The sequence below is a fragment of the Plectrocnemia conspersa genome, unplaced genomic scaffold, assembly GCF_051122295.1.
Source record: "Plectrocnemia conspersa isolate PC_06_02 unplaced genomic scaffold, ASM5112229v1 ptg000014l, whole genome shotgun sequence".
Taxonomy (NCBI): domain Eukaryota; kingdom Metazoa; phylum Arthropoda; class Insecta; order Trichoptera; family Polycentropodidae; genus Plectrocnemia; species Plectrocnemia conspersa.
In genome coordinates, this window is record NW_028277178.1 from 24,179,450 (window position 1) to 24,197,355 (window position 17,906).

The 17,906-nt window shown below is 29.8% G+C and overlaps 1 protein-coding gene across 1 annotated transcript in view; it reads right to left on the reverse strand.

The window, feature by feature from the left end:
- The window catches only part of gol (ring finger protein goliath), a 59,939-nt gene extending 46,648 nt beyond the window's left edge, over positions 1–13,291 (reverse strand). Inside the window, exon 1 of the mRNA XM_088204020.1 lies at positions 13,089–13,291. The gene's annotated coding sequence lies outside the window, so the exon portion shown is untranslated. The remainder of the gene's footprint in view (positions 1–13,088) is intronic.
- Between the last annotated feature and the right edge of the window lie 4,615 nt (positions 13,292–17,906).

Below are 17,906 nucleotides of genomic sequence, written 5' to 3' on the forward strand. Positions count from 1 at the left end.
AATATTTTTATTGTGCAAATGTAGGCGAGAGCAAAAAATCAAGACAATGGGTATTCTTAGATTGTTATGATAATTTGATTGAGTTTTTATTTGATTTACTGGGGATTCCGATAATATGTATGTGATAAAAGATTTCAATCTCACGTTATCGATTTTCATATGACAATAGCACAATATTATAATTTATTGTTGGTCATATATGTACATATGTTTAGTGTTCAAATCGTTCATTGTTTTCTATTAAAATATCACTTGACCCTTTCGAGCTAATAAATACATTCATACGAATACAATTTCTGATTCCTATGACTTCGAAAACAACAACTTTCACTATCGATAGAACAAATGTGAACGCTTAAGTTTATGTTGATAGTAAAAAATGCATTAATATTGTTTTTCTTTTACGTATTTGCTTAAATATTTACTGCTAATAATATTATTAATGTAATTCTATAGTCGTAACTTATATGCTTTTAATATATCTAGCACTACTCCAATGCGTTAAAGAGAGATAAATATATCTCTGGTTCTATTATTAGTATAGTTCTGATTCGCAAATATAACTAATAATCGCTCAATTCGAGTAACTTGAGTTTTCAAATACTCGTTAAGAATCCAAATATATATTTAGAGAACGATTGAATTTCGAACTAAGAATCATTCGAATAGAAAAAATTTTTATATAGGAATCAAATATGGGGTTTCATGAGGTATATTTGTTAAATTAATAACATACAAAAAATACATTTTTAAAGCTAAAATAAATTATAAAATGTAAGCATATATATATTTATTCTCCTCTCTAATCTCTCCCCCAGACAACTTCATGTCCATGTCGATCACCTCTCGATCGGGTCTTTCCAGTTTTTCCTATCGCCGAGAGCGAACGCTGGGATTCCTCGTGAAAGACTAGACCAACAGTGAATCATGTACATTATTGCCTTTCAATTATTCCGGATTTGTTTCGCCACCTAGATATGGCTCGATAGTGATTAAAAAGAAAAAAAATCACTCTTTCAATATGAAACTGTTACTGAAACATACCTTTGGATAATTTCACTAATATGGCAACAAACTACGCCACAATACGTTGTCCACGACTGGAGTGAGGTCAACGTCTTCGTCTTCAGAAGACTCGCAGCATCGAGGTGGATGCAGATGGATCGCTCAGATCGGCGATGTTTAACGGTATAAATCAAGGCAGTTTCTGTGCACAGCATACACAGCGTAGGCGGAAAGTCGCTGTACTCGATTCGAAAGTACGAAACGTGTCTTCTGACCGTTTTAATCGACAGTTTTCGGCGAAAAACAAAATCGCTTGACCGAATGATTGAGAGTATACGAAAAGAGTATCAGAGATTACGCACGTAAGTCAAGTACGCGGCCTTCTGGCGGGCCACATGTTACCAGAAGTGTTTTGAGATGATATTAAAATATACAAAAAAAATGGCAAAAACAAGTAGTTATCGGCAGAAGGCGCGCGTCGCCGACTATTAAATTTCAATGTCCCGCTAAAATATATTTGGTTTTATTGATAATTATTTTATATAAATAATATGTACATATAAATATACGAAAAGCAAACTAGATAACGACTTCACACAAAACGTGGAATATACACAAGTTTAATTATATTATAAGAGCTGTTCTAAATATAGATTTTTTTAGAAAAAGTGGATAAATTAGAGAAAATTTAAAGAGATATTGCATTTCTTTTAAATTAATCAGTAATTTATTTATTAATTTATTAAAAAAAGATAAATTAGAAGTATTAAAATCGTCGTGTAGGAACACCCAAGAATATGCTTACAATAGCCACAAAGACCACAGCATAAAAACTCATCACTGTTATCAGATGGTCGCCTACAAAAGACCACCTGGAAGGGATATACCGGAGGCGGAGCTATGCAATAATGCTATCGGTTTCAAATTGACATTCTCTCTCATTATTTTAAGGACCAGTATAATAGATTTGACATTTGGTCACATCAATACTTGACGAAGACTCGAGGACTCTCAAGACTCATCAACTCAACTCAAGTGACCACAAGGAACCAGAGATCAGAAAGACTCAACGACTCTTCTTACTTTGATTTTTAGACACTGTATAAGTAAGATTCTTTGTATTTAAAGGCTGCGCAGTAAGAAAAATATGATTTTTTTAAGTATAGATACAATTCTATACAGAAAAAACTAGATACAATATGTTTTAGAGTGAATATTATTATATATATATATATATATCAAGTATATTTTAAATAATAATTATTTTTAATATACTAAGAATCATAAATTTTAATGGATTTTTTTCCACCCACATGCCACCAAAAAGGAATTTAAGGACAATGGAATAGCATTACTAATCCATTGTCCTCAAAAGTCGTATGGCTAATTTAGCAATATGACATTAAACTTTTCTTTCTAATGCAATTATCGCTTATAAAACGGAATATATTGTGACTTGTCAGCAAAATACGTTTTCATGAGCAGGTAGCGAAACCACCGTTGTTTGTTTTAAGGAAAATCATTTAACTAACCCAACTACTCATATTTCTGATTTAAAATTATACAGCTAATGTCTAAAGTTTAGACATTACGAGGGCTATTGTGGTGGTCCGTTCATTTACAGTCTTTGTGTATAATATACTATTGTCACGTTTATTTTTGTAATTATCGTGATTATAGTGATTTACTGCGCGATTATACGAAGAACCTCCACAGAATTTTTGATTGAATAGTTAAAAATAATATAACAGAAAAATTTAGAAATGAGAGTATAACTACAGACGACCCAGTATAAGATCCCATCGAAGTCCGGAGAAAAGGAGCGTTTTAACTTCGTTCGTCAAATATAGTCCAGCCAAGACGCCACTTTGAACCACCAGGAACTTCGAAAATTGAGATTTTTTGACGCAGAGAACGAACGATCTATTGCGTATAAATATAAATTCTTCAGACGGAATAGCAACTGTCATATCGTAAAAATAATCATGCATTAGTTTACAGCAAATATGCAAGGGAAAACATACACATTAAAAATGACCTTACAAATAATTATTATTGAATTCTGAAGCCACGATTAAAGCGAATTTAACCACACAATTAGAATGCAACGCATTTGATGGACAATGCGCCAAACCTCAAACTTCTGCGTATAGATAAGATATCTTTGTTAATTTTCATCAGTTAAAACACAAACCGCAGTTCATGCGGGTCAAACTTGTGTCCGTAACAAATGTATGTATATATATGTATGTCAAAATTATTGTTATTAATAACATCGTTTATCAAAGCTTTTTTTACATAACTGCGATACGTGATGCTTTTGTGAGTTATTTTTAATTTGTTTTTATTGTTTTTTTTTCATAACTCACATATCAATGAGGTCGTAGACGGTGGTTTCGCGAATGTTTAAACAAATATGCACTCATCCAACAATGAAATCTGCTTTCGAGGGCACTTCGATACACCCAAGTCATAGGTTCATGAAGAGAACAAAGCTTGTACGTACAAACGAGGTCAACAACTCACCAAGCAATACGGTCAAAAAATGTCAATAAATACATCAACGTGTGTTATCAATAGTAAATTAGTCGTTCTTTTGAGAAGAGTTATTCAAAGAGTATTTATAGACATTCGTGATTTAGAATGTATTTATAGACATTCTCGGTATGTGTTGATTTGTGAAGATACATTTTCTGCCTGTAGGAGTACGAGGAAGACCCCTGGCGATGAATGTATTTACATCCACGAACGGACCAACACGGAGAGTACAAAAATAAAAGAAATAATAATTATGAGTGGACTCAAAACTAAACCGTTGTTTATCAAATAATTAAATCGGTATCTGCAAAGCTCCAACACGACGAGTACTGAGAATAAACATTTTTTAGTGTGACTTGGCGATTTATTTGCATGGCTGTCGCGATACGAGAAGAAGGCCTAATCCTTTACTGTAAGCGTGACGTCACTATAAGTTGGAATAACATTGAAGCCCTTTCCACTATCTTCATGTTTCTCGTTAAAATTAAATGGAAAGAAATCGCGAATATTACTGTAGATAAGGTATCTTATTATAGAATGCGATTATTTTTATGGCCATATTAAGCGTTTATTATTTTATTTTTTCCTTGTTTTATTAGTAGCTTTCTTGTTAGAAAATGTGTAATAAAACTGAAGTTGAAAAAATGAATGAAATATAGTCACGGATTTAAAACGTTTTCACAAGGTAATGATAATAATACTATTAAAGCAATTAATGGCATGTTTAATCAAATTTGAAAATGTTGCAACTGAAGAAAGTAATTAAGGAAGTATACTTATCATGCTATTGGAAATTTTTACACAATCATATTTTTTAATATTAGAATATGTAATATTCTAATAAATTAAAATACGTTTACATTGCAAACATTTTCATCAAAACAGAAACTGAGCAAGGAAGTAGATAAGCAAAATGTTTAGATGAGAAAGAAAATATTTCGATAACAAAAATGGTACAACGACTTTTTAAACAAAGATAGTAGACATTATTGTTGATACTATTTAGATTAAAAAGACCAAAACATCAAAACATTTCAAGTAAATGGCAAACATAAAAGGATTATACATATTTATATGCATATATGAACAGGATGTGCGGTAACTTCAAGATAATTCTGGTTTCTTTCAATGTTTAAATAAACAATTAAAATTTAGTCTTGTTTACGATATTTTGTTACAGCGTTTCCTTTGTGGACACACATGAGAACATCCGTTTTTAAAACACAAAGAACAACTTTTTTATCAGTTGAAATTATGAATGTTGATTGTGTGATATAATGAGTCGTTTACCCAGAGAAAGCAATAAGCCAGTAACGCTATAATAAACTCACAAATTTTCTGCTTCTGCTTTGGAACATTTTCGTTGCGTGATCAATATGTTCACAAAATTTAGGATTGACACTTGCACAAGTGATGTTTTCATTAGAGTGAATACAAACACAAGCTATAGTTTCAGCTCATAATAAGACGACTGACTCGAACGAAGCACGCGATAAATATGCCGAGTTCGAATGTAATATAATATAACGAAACGCAAAGTGGCAACACGGATCGTTAAAAAAAACGCTATTTTCAAGGAATCGAGCCGCACAAGGAAAACGAGATGCAAAACGTATTCCGAGTACGAAAATCAGTGATAAACTGAATATTATTATTGTATTACGATTAACACGTTGTATTTAAATCGAACGTTGTTATATGACAGACGCTATTTTAACAAAGCGTAAATAATAATGGAAATAGAACGTTACATAGTTGGGTGTACACCTGCGCTCTGATTAACTAGTGGTGAATGCGCCCTCAGACAGATATTAGGAGCAGCGAGTTTACTGCTAAAAATAAAACATATGTTTGCTCGGTGTGGAGTAGCACGAGCTACACTACAAACCATACAAAATAAACCCGATGTAAGTAATTTACTAAAAGCTATACAAACTATTAAGTTAATTAAAATACAATAGCGCTTTATACTACATTGTCAACTTTAATATTTTTCAACGAAAATTTCATTTTATGGTAATAAAATGCATTTTTTGAACTGTAATTTAATAATATCAACAATAGAAAAGAAGCAAATAACAGCATTTTTAACAGCGGGTAAAGCAACAAAAACTACTCGTAAACTAAATATTGCTACTGATATGAAGACCGTTAAGAAACGTACGATACCATGTTGTAAACATAAAAACAACATTTCTGAACCATTTAAAACAGTTTAAAAATTAAAAAAAATTAATAAATGGGTGCCGCACGTACTGGGTGTAAGCCATAAAAGCCGATCCGAAGTTGTCCAGCGCTTCTTCTACGCAGCATAAACAAGCAATTTATCTATCGTATTTAACTAATGGGTGCTGTTACCGATAATTTTTTCAATCCCATGTGTAGGGATTGAAAATTTGCTAAATCCCGGAAATTTAAAGTATTTTTATTGAAAATAATATTTATATTTAAAGACATTTAACCTGGCTCCGTATTTTAAACTGGCTGCATACTTTTTTTTTGTAAACATGTGGCAACTCTAGTAATATATAAGATCCATTTTGTTTCATAAAAATATCCATGTAGATTATTTTAAAATGATTTTAATTTCTATAATTTCTACAGAGGATGTGGAAATACAATAAGCGGTACATAATATATATGGCCTGTGGGTCGTAAAGTTATGTGTTGAAGTAAATAATGAAACTTTGTATATACAGTTAAGTTACTTTTCATTTATATAAAAGTTAATTTATATTTATGATAAAAAATCTATAAAATTTGAATTTACGCTTTAATTAATTAGCACATTTTGTATGCGCCCGAGGGCTATGTAGGTAGTTGGACAACGCTGACGTAGAAGATTATATTATGTAAAAACAAATTAGATTTAAAAGAAAGAAATTAATATTTATAACGGAATAATATTATCAACATATAAATGATCGATTTTAAAAGATTACTGATAATTTCTCATCTTGGTTTTTGAAACGTGAATCTCGGGAGACGGGATAGTAAAAATTATAATATTTCCTGGGAGGTAAATCCCGACGAAAAGTGATCTGCATAATGGTTAGAAAAAATAAAGCCGCAAAGCATTTTGCGAAACCGAGTTTATACTAAAAGAAAACTATTGTAATAGTTTTATGATTGTTTTTTTAATATTCACAGCTGAGAGTTATTATCAAGGAATCGAAAAATGCACCAAGAGCTGCAGCATCTGATCCCCATATTAGAGAATCTAAAAGATGCGATTCTCTTGCACGACAATGCACGACAAAAACGTACAGTTAAAATGCGGTTCCAAATATTTTGTGCTATGTAATCTGTACTACTTGAAACAGTATGGATAATCAAGCTTGACAAATAAGTGCCGCATGCAAAAATGAATCCTGTTGAGACATTCTAAATAGGTATTAATATGAATTATTAACATTAATTTTTTGGTGCTAAACGGACCTTTATATCTAACAGAAAGAAATATATACTTTTAGTTTTCTTCGTTGTAATTCTAACAGTCATATATAATAGTCCATGGACAAAGCAGTTTTTGGTATAACACTATTTTTTGACATGGCATTTTAACTGAAATATTAATTTTAAAGACTTAAATAAAAAATGGTCAACACTCACAGAAAATGTTTAATAATAAATTGATGGTAGCCCTATAGTAATTGGTTATGTATAGAAGAAGTAAGAAGAGGGTCAATCCCCGTTATGTAAACGAAGGCACTGTGACCATTGTTTTACGCAACGAATTCGAAATGTTGTTGCGAAAGACCTTTTGTGGATAGAACACAAGCTGAGTAAACGGTATCAAAATGAAACGCTGTCGTTCCAACACTGCAAACTATACGAATGACGCTTTCTAGACATCTAGACATTTTCATTTTCGTCCGTTCATTTATCCGGAAATAACATAAATATTTCGTTAATAATAGTATCAGTATCAATACTTATAATATATTTGTCAAAACCATTAGTTGAATTTGACATTTTAAAATAAAGTTTTTGCGTAATGTGACTACGTAACATTTTGACGTAGATTCACACTAACAAAATCTTCACATTTTCTATTGACCGTTATTAAGAGATGTGATAATTAACTATTTTACTAAAATTAGCTAGCAAAATGTAATATTTAGTGTCCTTTCGATATTTTTTATTGATTCATAAAGGATGCTCTGATGGAAATCGAATGGCCTTTGATAGAAAAAAAACAACATAAAATTATTTTTATTTCCGCTTACGTAGTTATAGCATTAGTAAACAACAAATACTCACGTGAGAATATTTTATTTAGCAGTTTGACTGCAATATTTGTATTTTATTTAGCTTGGGTTCAACGCTCTAAAAATAATACTGAATTTAAGGGTTAATCTCCATGTACCATTATGATGACAAAAGTCCTCTATGCTACTATTTTTGATAATATAAAACTATATTTAACCAGTCATAACATAATTCATTTACGATAGTCCTGATATACAAAACACCCATTTTAAGCAACGAAGTACATAAACTGGTTACTACACATCTTTACAACAACCGGTTGGACAGTTCCGCGAATAAAAATATGTACACAACTTTGACAGAATTATTTTCCAGAAGTATTAAAAAATGTGATCAACAACAAGCAGACAGCGCTGCACTGACACAATGAGTGCTTAATTTTAGACGCCATTAAATCTTCCAGCTGAACCGAGAAATACACTCGCGTGTGCAAGTGCATATTTTAAGATTTCGAGAGTGGAACGAACTTGAACGTTGAGGTTTTTCACCCGGAAAACTCTGGACTCGTGCGTATGCTAAGGAACGATCTTTTAATTGCGGTATTTTGGTTGCACGGGCCAGTTACCAAACGTCGCAGGTTCAAGTTCAAGAAGTATCGATTCGCTTCGCATTATTATACCATTGGATTATGACCCACTTTTAGACCAATCGGTACCAATGCGCAACGAGTGGAAACTCGAAGGATGTGGTTGTGAATTTAACAGCACAGATACATACAATTATGCGAATAATTGGTTAATGTTGAATTAAATAATTCAGTATAAAATTTAAAAAAAATACACCAACAACACATCGATAGTGTAATGATGTCAAAACCAGTTTTCTATTTTTATAAATACATGTTCCACATCTAAAAACAAATAAAATAAACTTATTTAGATTGAATTTTACAGAGTATTACATTTTAAAATTCTTTTTATTACTATTTTTTAAAATCAACTTTTTAATGGATCATCATAAATATCAGAAATGGGAAAACTTTCAAGGACTGCGGTCTACTCGATATTTAAAAAACATTAATCTAATATTCCCCGCTGTACGAAAACGACGACGGCATAAGGACCAATACCAGTCTGTGGTAATTACCCGATAAATTTACATAATAAACTATATAAACTGTAAAACAAAACTGGCAAGATAATATATATCGTGATTTACAAAACATTGATTAAAATAAGCTTTTAATCCTGAAACCCTATCCAATTTTGATTTTATTTGATTTTATGTAAAAATGTTGCATGTGAAGATAAGTCATGTTATCCAGAATTATATTTTGAAATATAACTTCATCAGACTTTTTTTGGTTCTATATAATATCAATTTTCATAAACGGGTTTATTTAGCATAAATATATAATATATAATTTAACCAAAAATTTAAGTATGTAAAGATTCAGTGCCATTTTAATAAATACAGCTAGTAGTTTAATTCGCTATCGGCAAGTCTATTGTGTATTCGAGTATAGAAAAGGTCCAAGCACACTACCCTATAGCACCACAGACTTTATAGTGCAGAGAACAGATTTTTAATCTTTACATTGAACTTACAAGCATCTTTCGTTCAGATATTTAAATATGTAGACGATATTTTAAGGAAGTACATTTTGAGTTTAAATTGTATATCATGTAATACCTTATCGAAAGCTCTATGTATCTTGAATCCGTTATTTGTTTTATTTTCTAGCCTGTATTTTTTTAGAAAACAAATTGGTGATTAGGGAATATCTCTTGTTTTTGTAAACTTTTAATCCTTTAGATTAATTTTTATGGTAATTTCCAGATTTTTAAATAATTATAACCTTCTTTAATTGCAAATCACGAAACGCCTGTAGATAAATAATATAAGTAGTTTACATACCTAATTGGCCAAATGTCCAAATTGATTTTATTCGTATTTCTAATTAATTGTTCATTAAAAAACAATTTTAATGCAAAACATTTCCTAACTATTCTAAATGCACTGTTTTTTTACTGATTTATCCGAGCACTACCTAAAATATTTACTGACTTATTCTCAATAAATTATAAAAACAACGAGAAAATGCTATCATATATAGATTTTCGCTATTGAATGTGTTACAATGTACATATTTTTTTAATGTTTCTTTAAGAATATTAGGCAAAATTTTAAAAATGTCGGTCAAGGACAAGGTCAGAGCATAGTCGATAAAGCTGACAGTAGCTGAGAAAGACAAAATTAGGGACATAAGTTACAAATCAATAGAAGTACGCTATGATGTATACATATATATAGAGTTATATAATAATATGTGTCAGATATAGAGATTTAAAAGTTTTTGCTATTATTTTACTAAAAAAATGTGTCTATCGATAAAACCTTTAGGGCAATTTTTTACCTTAAATTAAAAATGACATGGCAATTCGCACTAAACGGATGCATTTTACTTTCTCTTTTTCACGGAGAAAGTAAAATTTCATTATATTCAATAGTGGATTCATACTATATTTTATGTTTTATAGTGTAATATACACATATATACGCTTTATATACATATATATATATACATTGGTCACATAAATGCGGATGTTATGCAACGGGAATGTTGCGCAAAATTACCGAATTGGGACCTCTCTTGCGAATATTGGGAAAACCAAATACGGAATTACACTTAATCCTCAAAATAAAAATTTAAAAGCTCGATTTAGTGTTTAATAAAAAGAAAGAAGGTAAAATTAGTGATATAAATTTATTTTTAAATATTAGTTACATTTACACTTCATTATTTATTATTTTAAATAAATTGTAGATATTTTCCCCTTTTAGTTTTTATGCTAAGTTATAGTTTATTTAAGTTTTTAAAAAAAAACCTAAGTCAATACATTTCTCTTTTGTGTCAAATTTATCGTTTGTTTTAAATGCGTTAGATTTATGTAATTTATTTTACTATCACCATTAATCCAAAAAGGTTTTTTATTTTTTATATAGGGAAATATAACGTTTTTAGTGAATTAGCTATCTATCATTTTCTGAAAAATTGAATAAAGTTAGTAAGCTAGTTATTTGTCAACTTGATGAAATAAAACATCAGTAATATTAATATCTTATAATAACAAAATAAATAAAAATCTAGTTATTTGTTAATAATGTAGGTGCCACACTCAGAAACCAATGATTATGCTCTCAGCTGCGTTTGGCCGTAACGGCTACGAAAGCGGTCAACAACGTTTTGCTACATTAATACGTTTTAAAATAACATATTAGATGCAATCAAGCGGTAGCGAGCGAGCGTTAGTCAGAACAGTGAACACCACATGAATAACTCTGCAATTAACCTACTTAAAAGGAGGATTATATAAACTGACAAAAATATTACATAAACGGTTTAAATGTTCTGACTCACTCTATCTAACAAGTTCAAATTTTAAAGCGTATTTATATAACCGCTTTCATAGCCGTAGCGAAAATATTCATAACCATCGGTTTTTGAGTGTGGCGCCGAAAACAAAAAAATTTTAAATTTAATTTAAATTTAATCTATTTTAAATTTAAATTTATAAAATTTAAATGACATTATTTAGTAATTACATATATATAATTACATAAATTTAAAAAATGCTATACTAAAATACTATATTAAAGCAGTAGACATGTATGATAAAATGTTTAAAAATAAGACAACGTTAGTAATTGTTTACTAAAAATATATTGTACTGCAGGTATCCAAGTTGGGACCATTGTGAATTATAATATACATATAATTAATCTGTTCATAAACGACTAGTTGTATAAATTAATTCTTAAGAAGTAGATCGTAAATTAAATAAAATAAAAAAGTGATTGTATAATAATGTACATTACCAAATTAAAATTATTATTTCAGTTATAGAAATTTTATTATTATAAAATATGAAGGTATAATTATAAATATTTTTTTATTAAAAAAATGTAAGATGAGAATAATATTAAAAAACCAGTATTAGAATGCCCCATTTTATTCACTGCGCAACAATATTAAATATACTTAGTCAAACAGATTAAAAACAATACATAAAATACAGAGTAGGGCGATAAAAGTACTATTAAATAAAAATATATAAACTATTTGTAAAAATGTACTTAAACTTTTGAAATTGGGTTATTAAAGTATAAATATTATAGATTTAATACTAGAAATAATGATAGGATATAGGTGTAGGTTTATATAAAATAATATTCCCAACATAATCCAGATTTTTAAGTTTTTTGAAAAAAATAATAGAATAAATTAACATTATCGTGACACGAAGAAAAGAGAAAATATAACGTGTATCGTCAGTTTTTTCAAAGAACTAAAGCATTATACAAATTTATAATATATTAATGTATTAATAAACTCATTTTTATTTAATTGAAAACTGACTCAAATCCCAGATAACTGCTTGTGTAGTGATTGCTCATAGAAACGATATCACCACACCCATAAAAAAATTGAATAAAGTTCCGACAAACTGTTACTATTGCCGAAATATTTTCTCGTAGAATAAAAACGATTTCGCTGAATTTAATATGCAAAACTTTTCTGGAAATCTCATATAGATTAACTGATACAAAGAGTCACAACTACTATATGAACTGTATCCCCTTATTTGCCAAAAAACTATATTTAATTATAACAATAACTTACTAATTTATAAATATAAAATAAAACAGACACCCAGCTTGGGGAGAATGTATTAATAATCTCAGCAAATGCTCTTTATCTGTAACTCGAAGCTGCACCATACTTATATCAGGAATAAATAAAAATAAATTGGTATAAATTAATGCAAATCAAATTGAGGGGGAGATAAAAAAGAAAAAACATATTAGTTTTAGGTATGTATTTATTAAATTAATGAAATTCACTATACTATACCTAATATATTCTAGAGAATCGTTCAACTTTTGTAATTGTAAAAGATGGTCACTTTTTTACATGTTATGACTTAAACCGCTATTAAAAAATGAAGAATCGATTTTTGAGTATGTTTTTTTATAGTTTTTATTACCCCATTTTGTTCGTTGAGAGTTGAACGTCCTCTCAATTTTTGTTTTACTGTTCGCTCTCGTAGACACCATAGATCCGAATATCTATGGAGACCCAAAGAAACGAATATAGAATTTTTTGAAATCGCTCGTCAATGGTCCCAATTCGTCGCGTTTCGGTCATTTTTATGCGTCACGCATCCGAGCGCAGGACGACTGAAGCGTCTCTGAAAAAGTGGTCTGAAAAGTTGCGAAACACGCGAACGCAGGGAGAGACGCGAAAAAAGTAGTAAAAACAAAGGACGAACCTTCGCGTCCTTTCGGCTGATCTGCGCCCGTCCTTTGAATCCTGTTCAATTTTCATCGACACTGATTGGCGAAGGAGAGGGAGCGTTCACTACGAAGCACTCGCACAACACTTTTGAGATGTCTCGAGTTTTGACATTGCTCTCGGGCGGCGAACGGAACGGCGAACGGGGCGAACAGAGCGAACAAGCACCTCGCGACGACTGCTGCTCCGCAGGCCGCCGCCCGCATATAAACAACGACTACGGATTGCGCGCACAGCTGTCTAGCGATGAAGCGACCCGCACACGCTGCGCATCCACCCCGCCGTCGCACGTGACAGTTATGTCGAGCGTCGAGGGGCGAGCGTTTAATACGATTTTGGTGCAAGTCGACTGTTAACGTTAGGGCCAAATAAATTACTGTTTTACCATAACAAAATTCTTACAACAAAATGTCTCTCTCATTTATTGTAAGTCTTCCGTTGTATGCGTTACAACGGACTAAAAGTCTGGAACTTATTAACTACACTATAGTATTAAAACTTTCAATTACTATTTGTAGATGTAAGTTGGACAGATTTTTAAAATATCGAAGGAGGACACTAAAAAAAGGTCGTTTCGAAAAAATTTTATTCAGGAATGCTGCAGGAGCTATAAAAAGATCACCTTGGACATTTTTGTTTAACCAAATTAAAAAATAAAAATGTTTTTATACTAAAATTAGGCTGAAAATGACAGCAGAAATATTTTTTAAATATATAGGCTTATTTGTGGATTATATTTATAAAAACAGCTTGTTGTAAACATACAACATCATGCAGAACGCGAATAAAATATATTAAAATTAAAAATATACAAAAAATATTTAAATAGCAATATTTCTTCTTATTAAAACATAAGACCACACCACATTTTTCACACATTGCTTGTGAAATTCCATTGCATTTCGGCATTTTATATATGTTCCTCTTGGTCAATATGGACCAGTGTCTACAACTGCATGTTTTGTTTATTTTATGCAACTATTACAAAAAAAGAAATCAAAAATAAATAAACAATGGTAGACTTACCTTTTTGGAGTATATAAATTAATATTATTTCGTTTTATATCCACTGGCACCAATGAAAACAAATAGTGAAATTCCAAAAAAATTTATACATCTGCACTCCACGATTTTTTTTAAGATGGCATTATCATGCGTACAGATACATCTGGGATCACTACGATTACACAACCTTTTAAAAGTAAGTCTGGAACCATGTCTGATGCAGAAGATCATCTCCCTTTTAACATACCAAAATCATATTTTAAATCTAAAACTTACTTCCTTAATGGTTGATGAGCATGATGAAAAGCCAAATGAAATAGCATGAGATATATCAAAAACAAAAAGTGCAGTAATCCGTAGTGTTCTAATACCTAATGGATTTAAAGTAAAATTCTGAGTTGGAGGTGAGCCCTCATACGATCTCTTGATCAACTCAGATGAAGCGTAACTGGAATCTTTGTTTTTATCTGATAAATATCGCTTTAACGCATTGGGCTCATGCCTGTTTTGTAACAATGTAAGTTAAAATATATATATTGATCAACTATATACCTCATTCTCACTCAACAATGACATTGCATTCCGTGGTGACTCGCTGTGCACACGGACCAGACAACTTCAAAATCTTTCACTTCACAAAATAAGCACAGTGCCTACGAACCTTTTATATTTCACATGAACAAAATAATAATAAATTTATTTAATCCATAGGGGATGTTTGCCGACCATTAAATTTTTATTTATAAGTTAAATTTATAAAAATACTATGACCGATTAAACATTAAATGAAAGTTAGCTAAATAAAATACCAAAATAACACGAAATTTTACGTCGTGGTTAAATACGCTTCTACGCTTTCTTTAGAAATTAGTATTATTTGTAAAATATATTCAAAAGAAGTTATGAAATATTAAAATATTTGAATTATTTAACGACAAAATATTCTAATAAATTATCATTATAGTCCCACAAAAAAATGCGGTTACGTTGTTTACTGAGGATACACAGGTATTCTGATCCAGTTTATTTTTTCCATAGATGTTTAACTTTCTTTTTCTTCAAATCAAAATATAGTGACTAAAAAATTAGAATTTCTTTCTCAGCCAAATAAACTGTGCAGTCAGATTTTATGAAAATAATAAATTCTCGCTGTGCGGCCAAACTGTGCCAATTACTTATAAGAAGAAACACTAAACAATAAACATAATATTAAGAAAAATAAGAAACCTCGGTTTAACATTGTTCATTAAAATTTAACTAAGCTCACTGATTTCTGTGCGTGAAAATGATATTGATTATATTTTATATATGTACCAAATATAACATATTATATTATAAATATTGTCTTTCTTTAGTTTTGTTATTTCACATAATTTGTATTGGTGTTAATAATATAATGTATGTATAACTATCCGGAAATTAGCTTAGATTTTTTATAATTTGTAAGGCGGGATGGTGAAATTTTAAGTTCCGCTTCTGGTGCCTAGGGCCTATGAAGGTCTTAAGACGGCCCTGAACTTTATTTAACGATTCAGATTTTTTACTTTATGTGATTCCGCATAAGTTACAATTCGTTCTGCGGTATCTTTTGAAATGTTTACATAATATTTACTAAGTCAACATAAAGTAAAATAATATATTCAAAGATTTCAAAGTAAAATAAATTATAAAATATAATGATACATAGCTTTACTTTATTTTACTATTGAAAATATTGAAGCACAGGAAATGCTGTTGAAAATGCGCAGTGTATTATTTGTCTATGAGGGTATTTTGATGCTCATCGAGATATCTTACAATAACTTTTTCAATTGCATTTTTTTTATTATGCATTAATCATGATATGAGCGACGCCAAATTAGTAATACTCTCTCTGGAAATATCTTCGAAGAAAATACGCGCGGTTAAATCAAAGTTAACATTATTTCTATTTTAAGAAATTGTAATATAAGAAGTCGTATATTGTATAATAAATATAAAATAACGTGTTTGTTACGAATGAAACCTCACATCTGTAAATCGCGTAAATTTCTAGCTGTTTTGCACGTTTTCAAACCATCTGCACGTGCTAATACAAATTAAACAGATAATTACTTATACGAAGTGAAGACATTAGTATTATTTAAATATACGTCTAATGAATCCAATTATTCTCTATACTTTCAGATGAATCAAAACTCAGTAGCATTCAATAGAAAAAGCTATATTGAAATATTTTCACATCTGATACAAAAAATTACCTTGTTCATATTTGTATAAAATACAAATATATAGTACACATATAGTATTTTTTTTATCGAAAGGAGGATTATCGAATGTCATATAATCGTAAAATGAAATCTTAAAGTGTGTTAAAGTCCGTTGGTTTGCCATTATTATTTTAAGTTTAAAACGATCGATTAAAATCTCAATTGAAGTAAAAATTTGTTCTTAAGTAATAATTACCGCAACATTATTAAATTTAGAGAATGTACATACTTATGTACATAGTCGATTATTTTGTAAATAAATATTATATTATTGTTTCATTACTGAAACACGTCGACGGCCATATTCGTTGTTTTAAGAATTATAATTAGCCGTGCACGGTAACACCTCTCATAGCCCTTATAATTATGACTCGTGACTTCTGAGTGGTCAATTTATTGTGATGCCGTTAATGTGTAGAATGAAATATGTATTTTTATTTCGAGCGATACATTCTGAGATTAATCAGATTATATAATATTAATGATTAAAAAAGTAAGATTAATATAGATATATGAAAATGTACTTATATATATTAATATTATTAAATAATATTACCCGATTATCTACTCGAAATTAAGAACATGTATTTCAAGTTAATTGAAAAATATACATATATTTTCTCTGGGAATTCTGTGCTTGTATTGATATATGACACTGGCGAAAAGGTCTCGCACGCAAAAAATAGTACCATCTCGGTTTTTAATGAAAGTATGAAATATTAGACAATTAAGTACTATTTAATTTAACATATATCACTTTCACCTTATAAAAAGTAACAATAAGGCAACAAAGGATTGAGGTTGCAATGATTGATTTTGCAAGAATATTAGAATAAAATAGCATTAACATAACTTAAAATAAAATTATCAATAATTAAAGCAAAATGATCAGCATTTATTATAAAATGATCGGCATATAATATATATCGATCAATATTTACAATAAATGGTTGGTTTTAAAATTATTGACAATTGCGAAACGTCCATTTTTTGCTCAAACCCAAACCTTTTTTGTTCAAACACAAACTTAAACGACATGTTCTACGTTCATTTCTTGACTTAACAGTTGATGTGTCGCCCTACAACTATTTTTAAAAACAAAATTTACAAGTAGAGTACAGCATTTAATAATAGCTGACCACATGGCAATTGATCAATGGATTCTAATCATTTATTATATCTACTTAGCATTTAATAATATTTACGGACTATTTATTTTGTTTTACTGATCAAAATCTAAATTATTTTATTCTTTATATCATTTATTTTATTTAACTGATTGTTACTCGAACTATTTGTTTATCAAATAGGCAATATAAAATTAATTTGAAATCTATTTTTTAACTGTCAACGTTCTGTTTTTCGTTGTTCTGATTCAACATGTTCTATTTTATCACGTACTGTTTATTCATGGAACCAAAAATACGATATGGTCAGAATTTAAATCAACTTTGAGTCATTTTATTAATAGACAGGTAATAATTATAAAATAATGAATAGTTATAATTAAATAAGTATATAGGACGACCACAAATAAAATA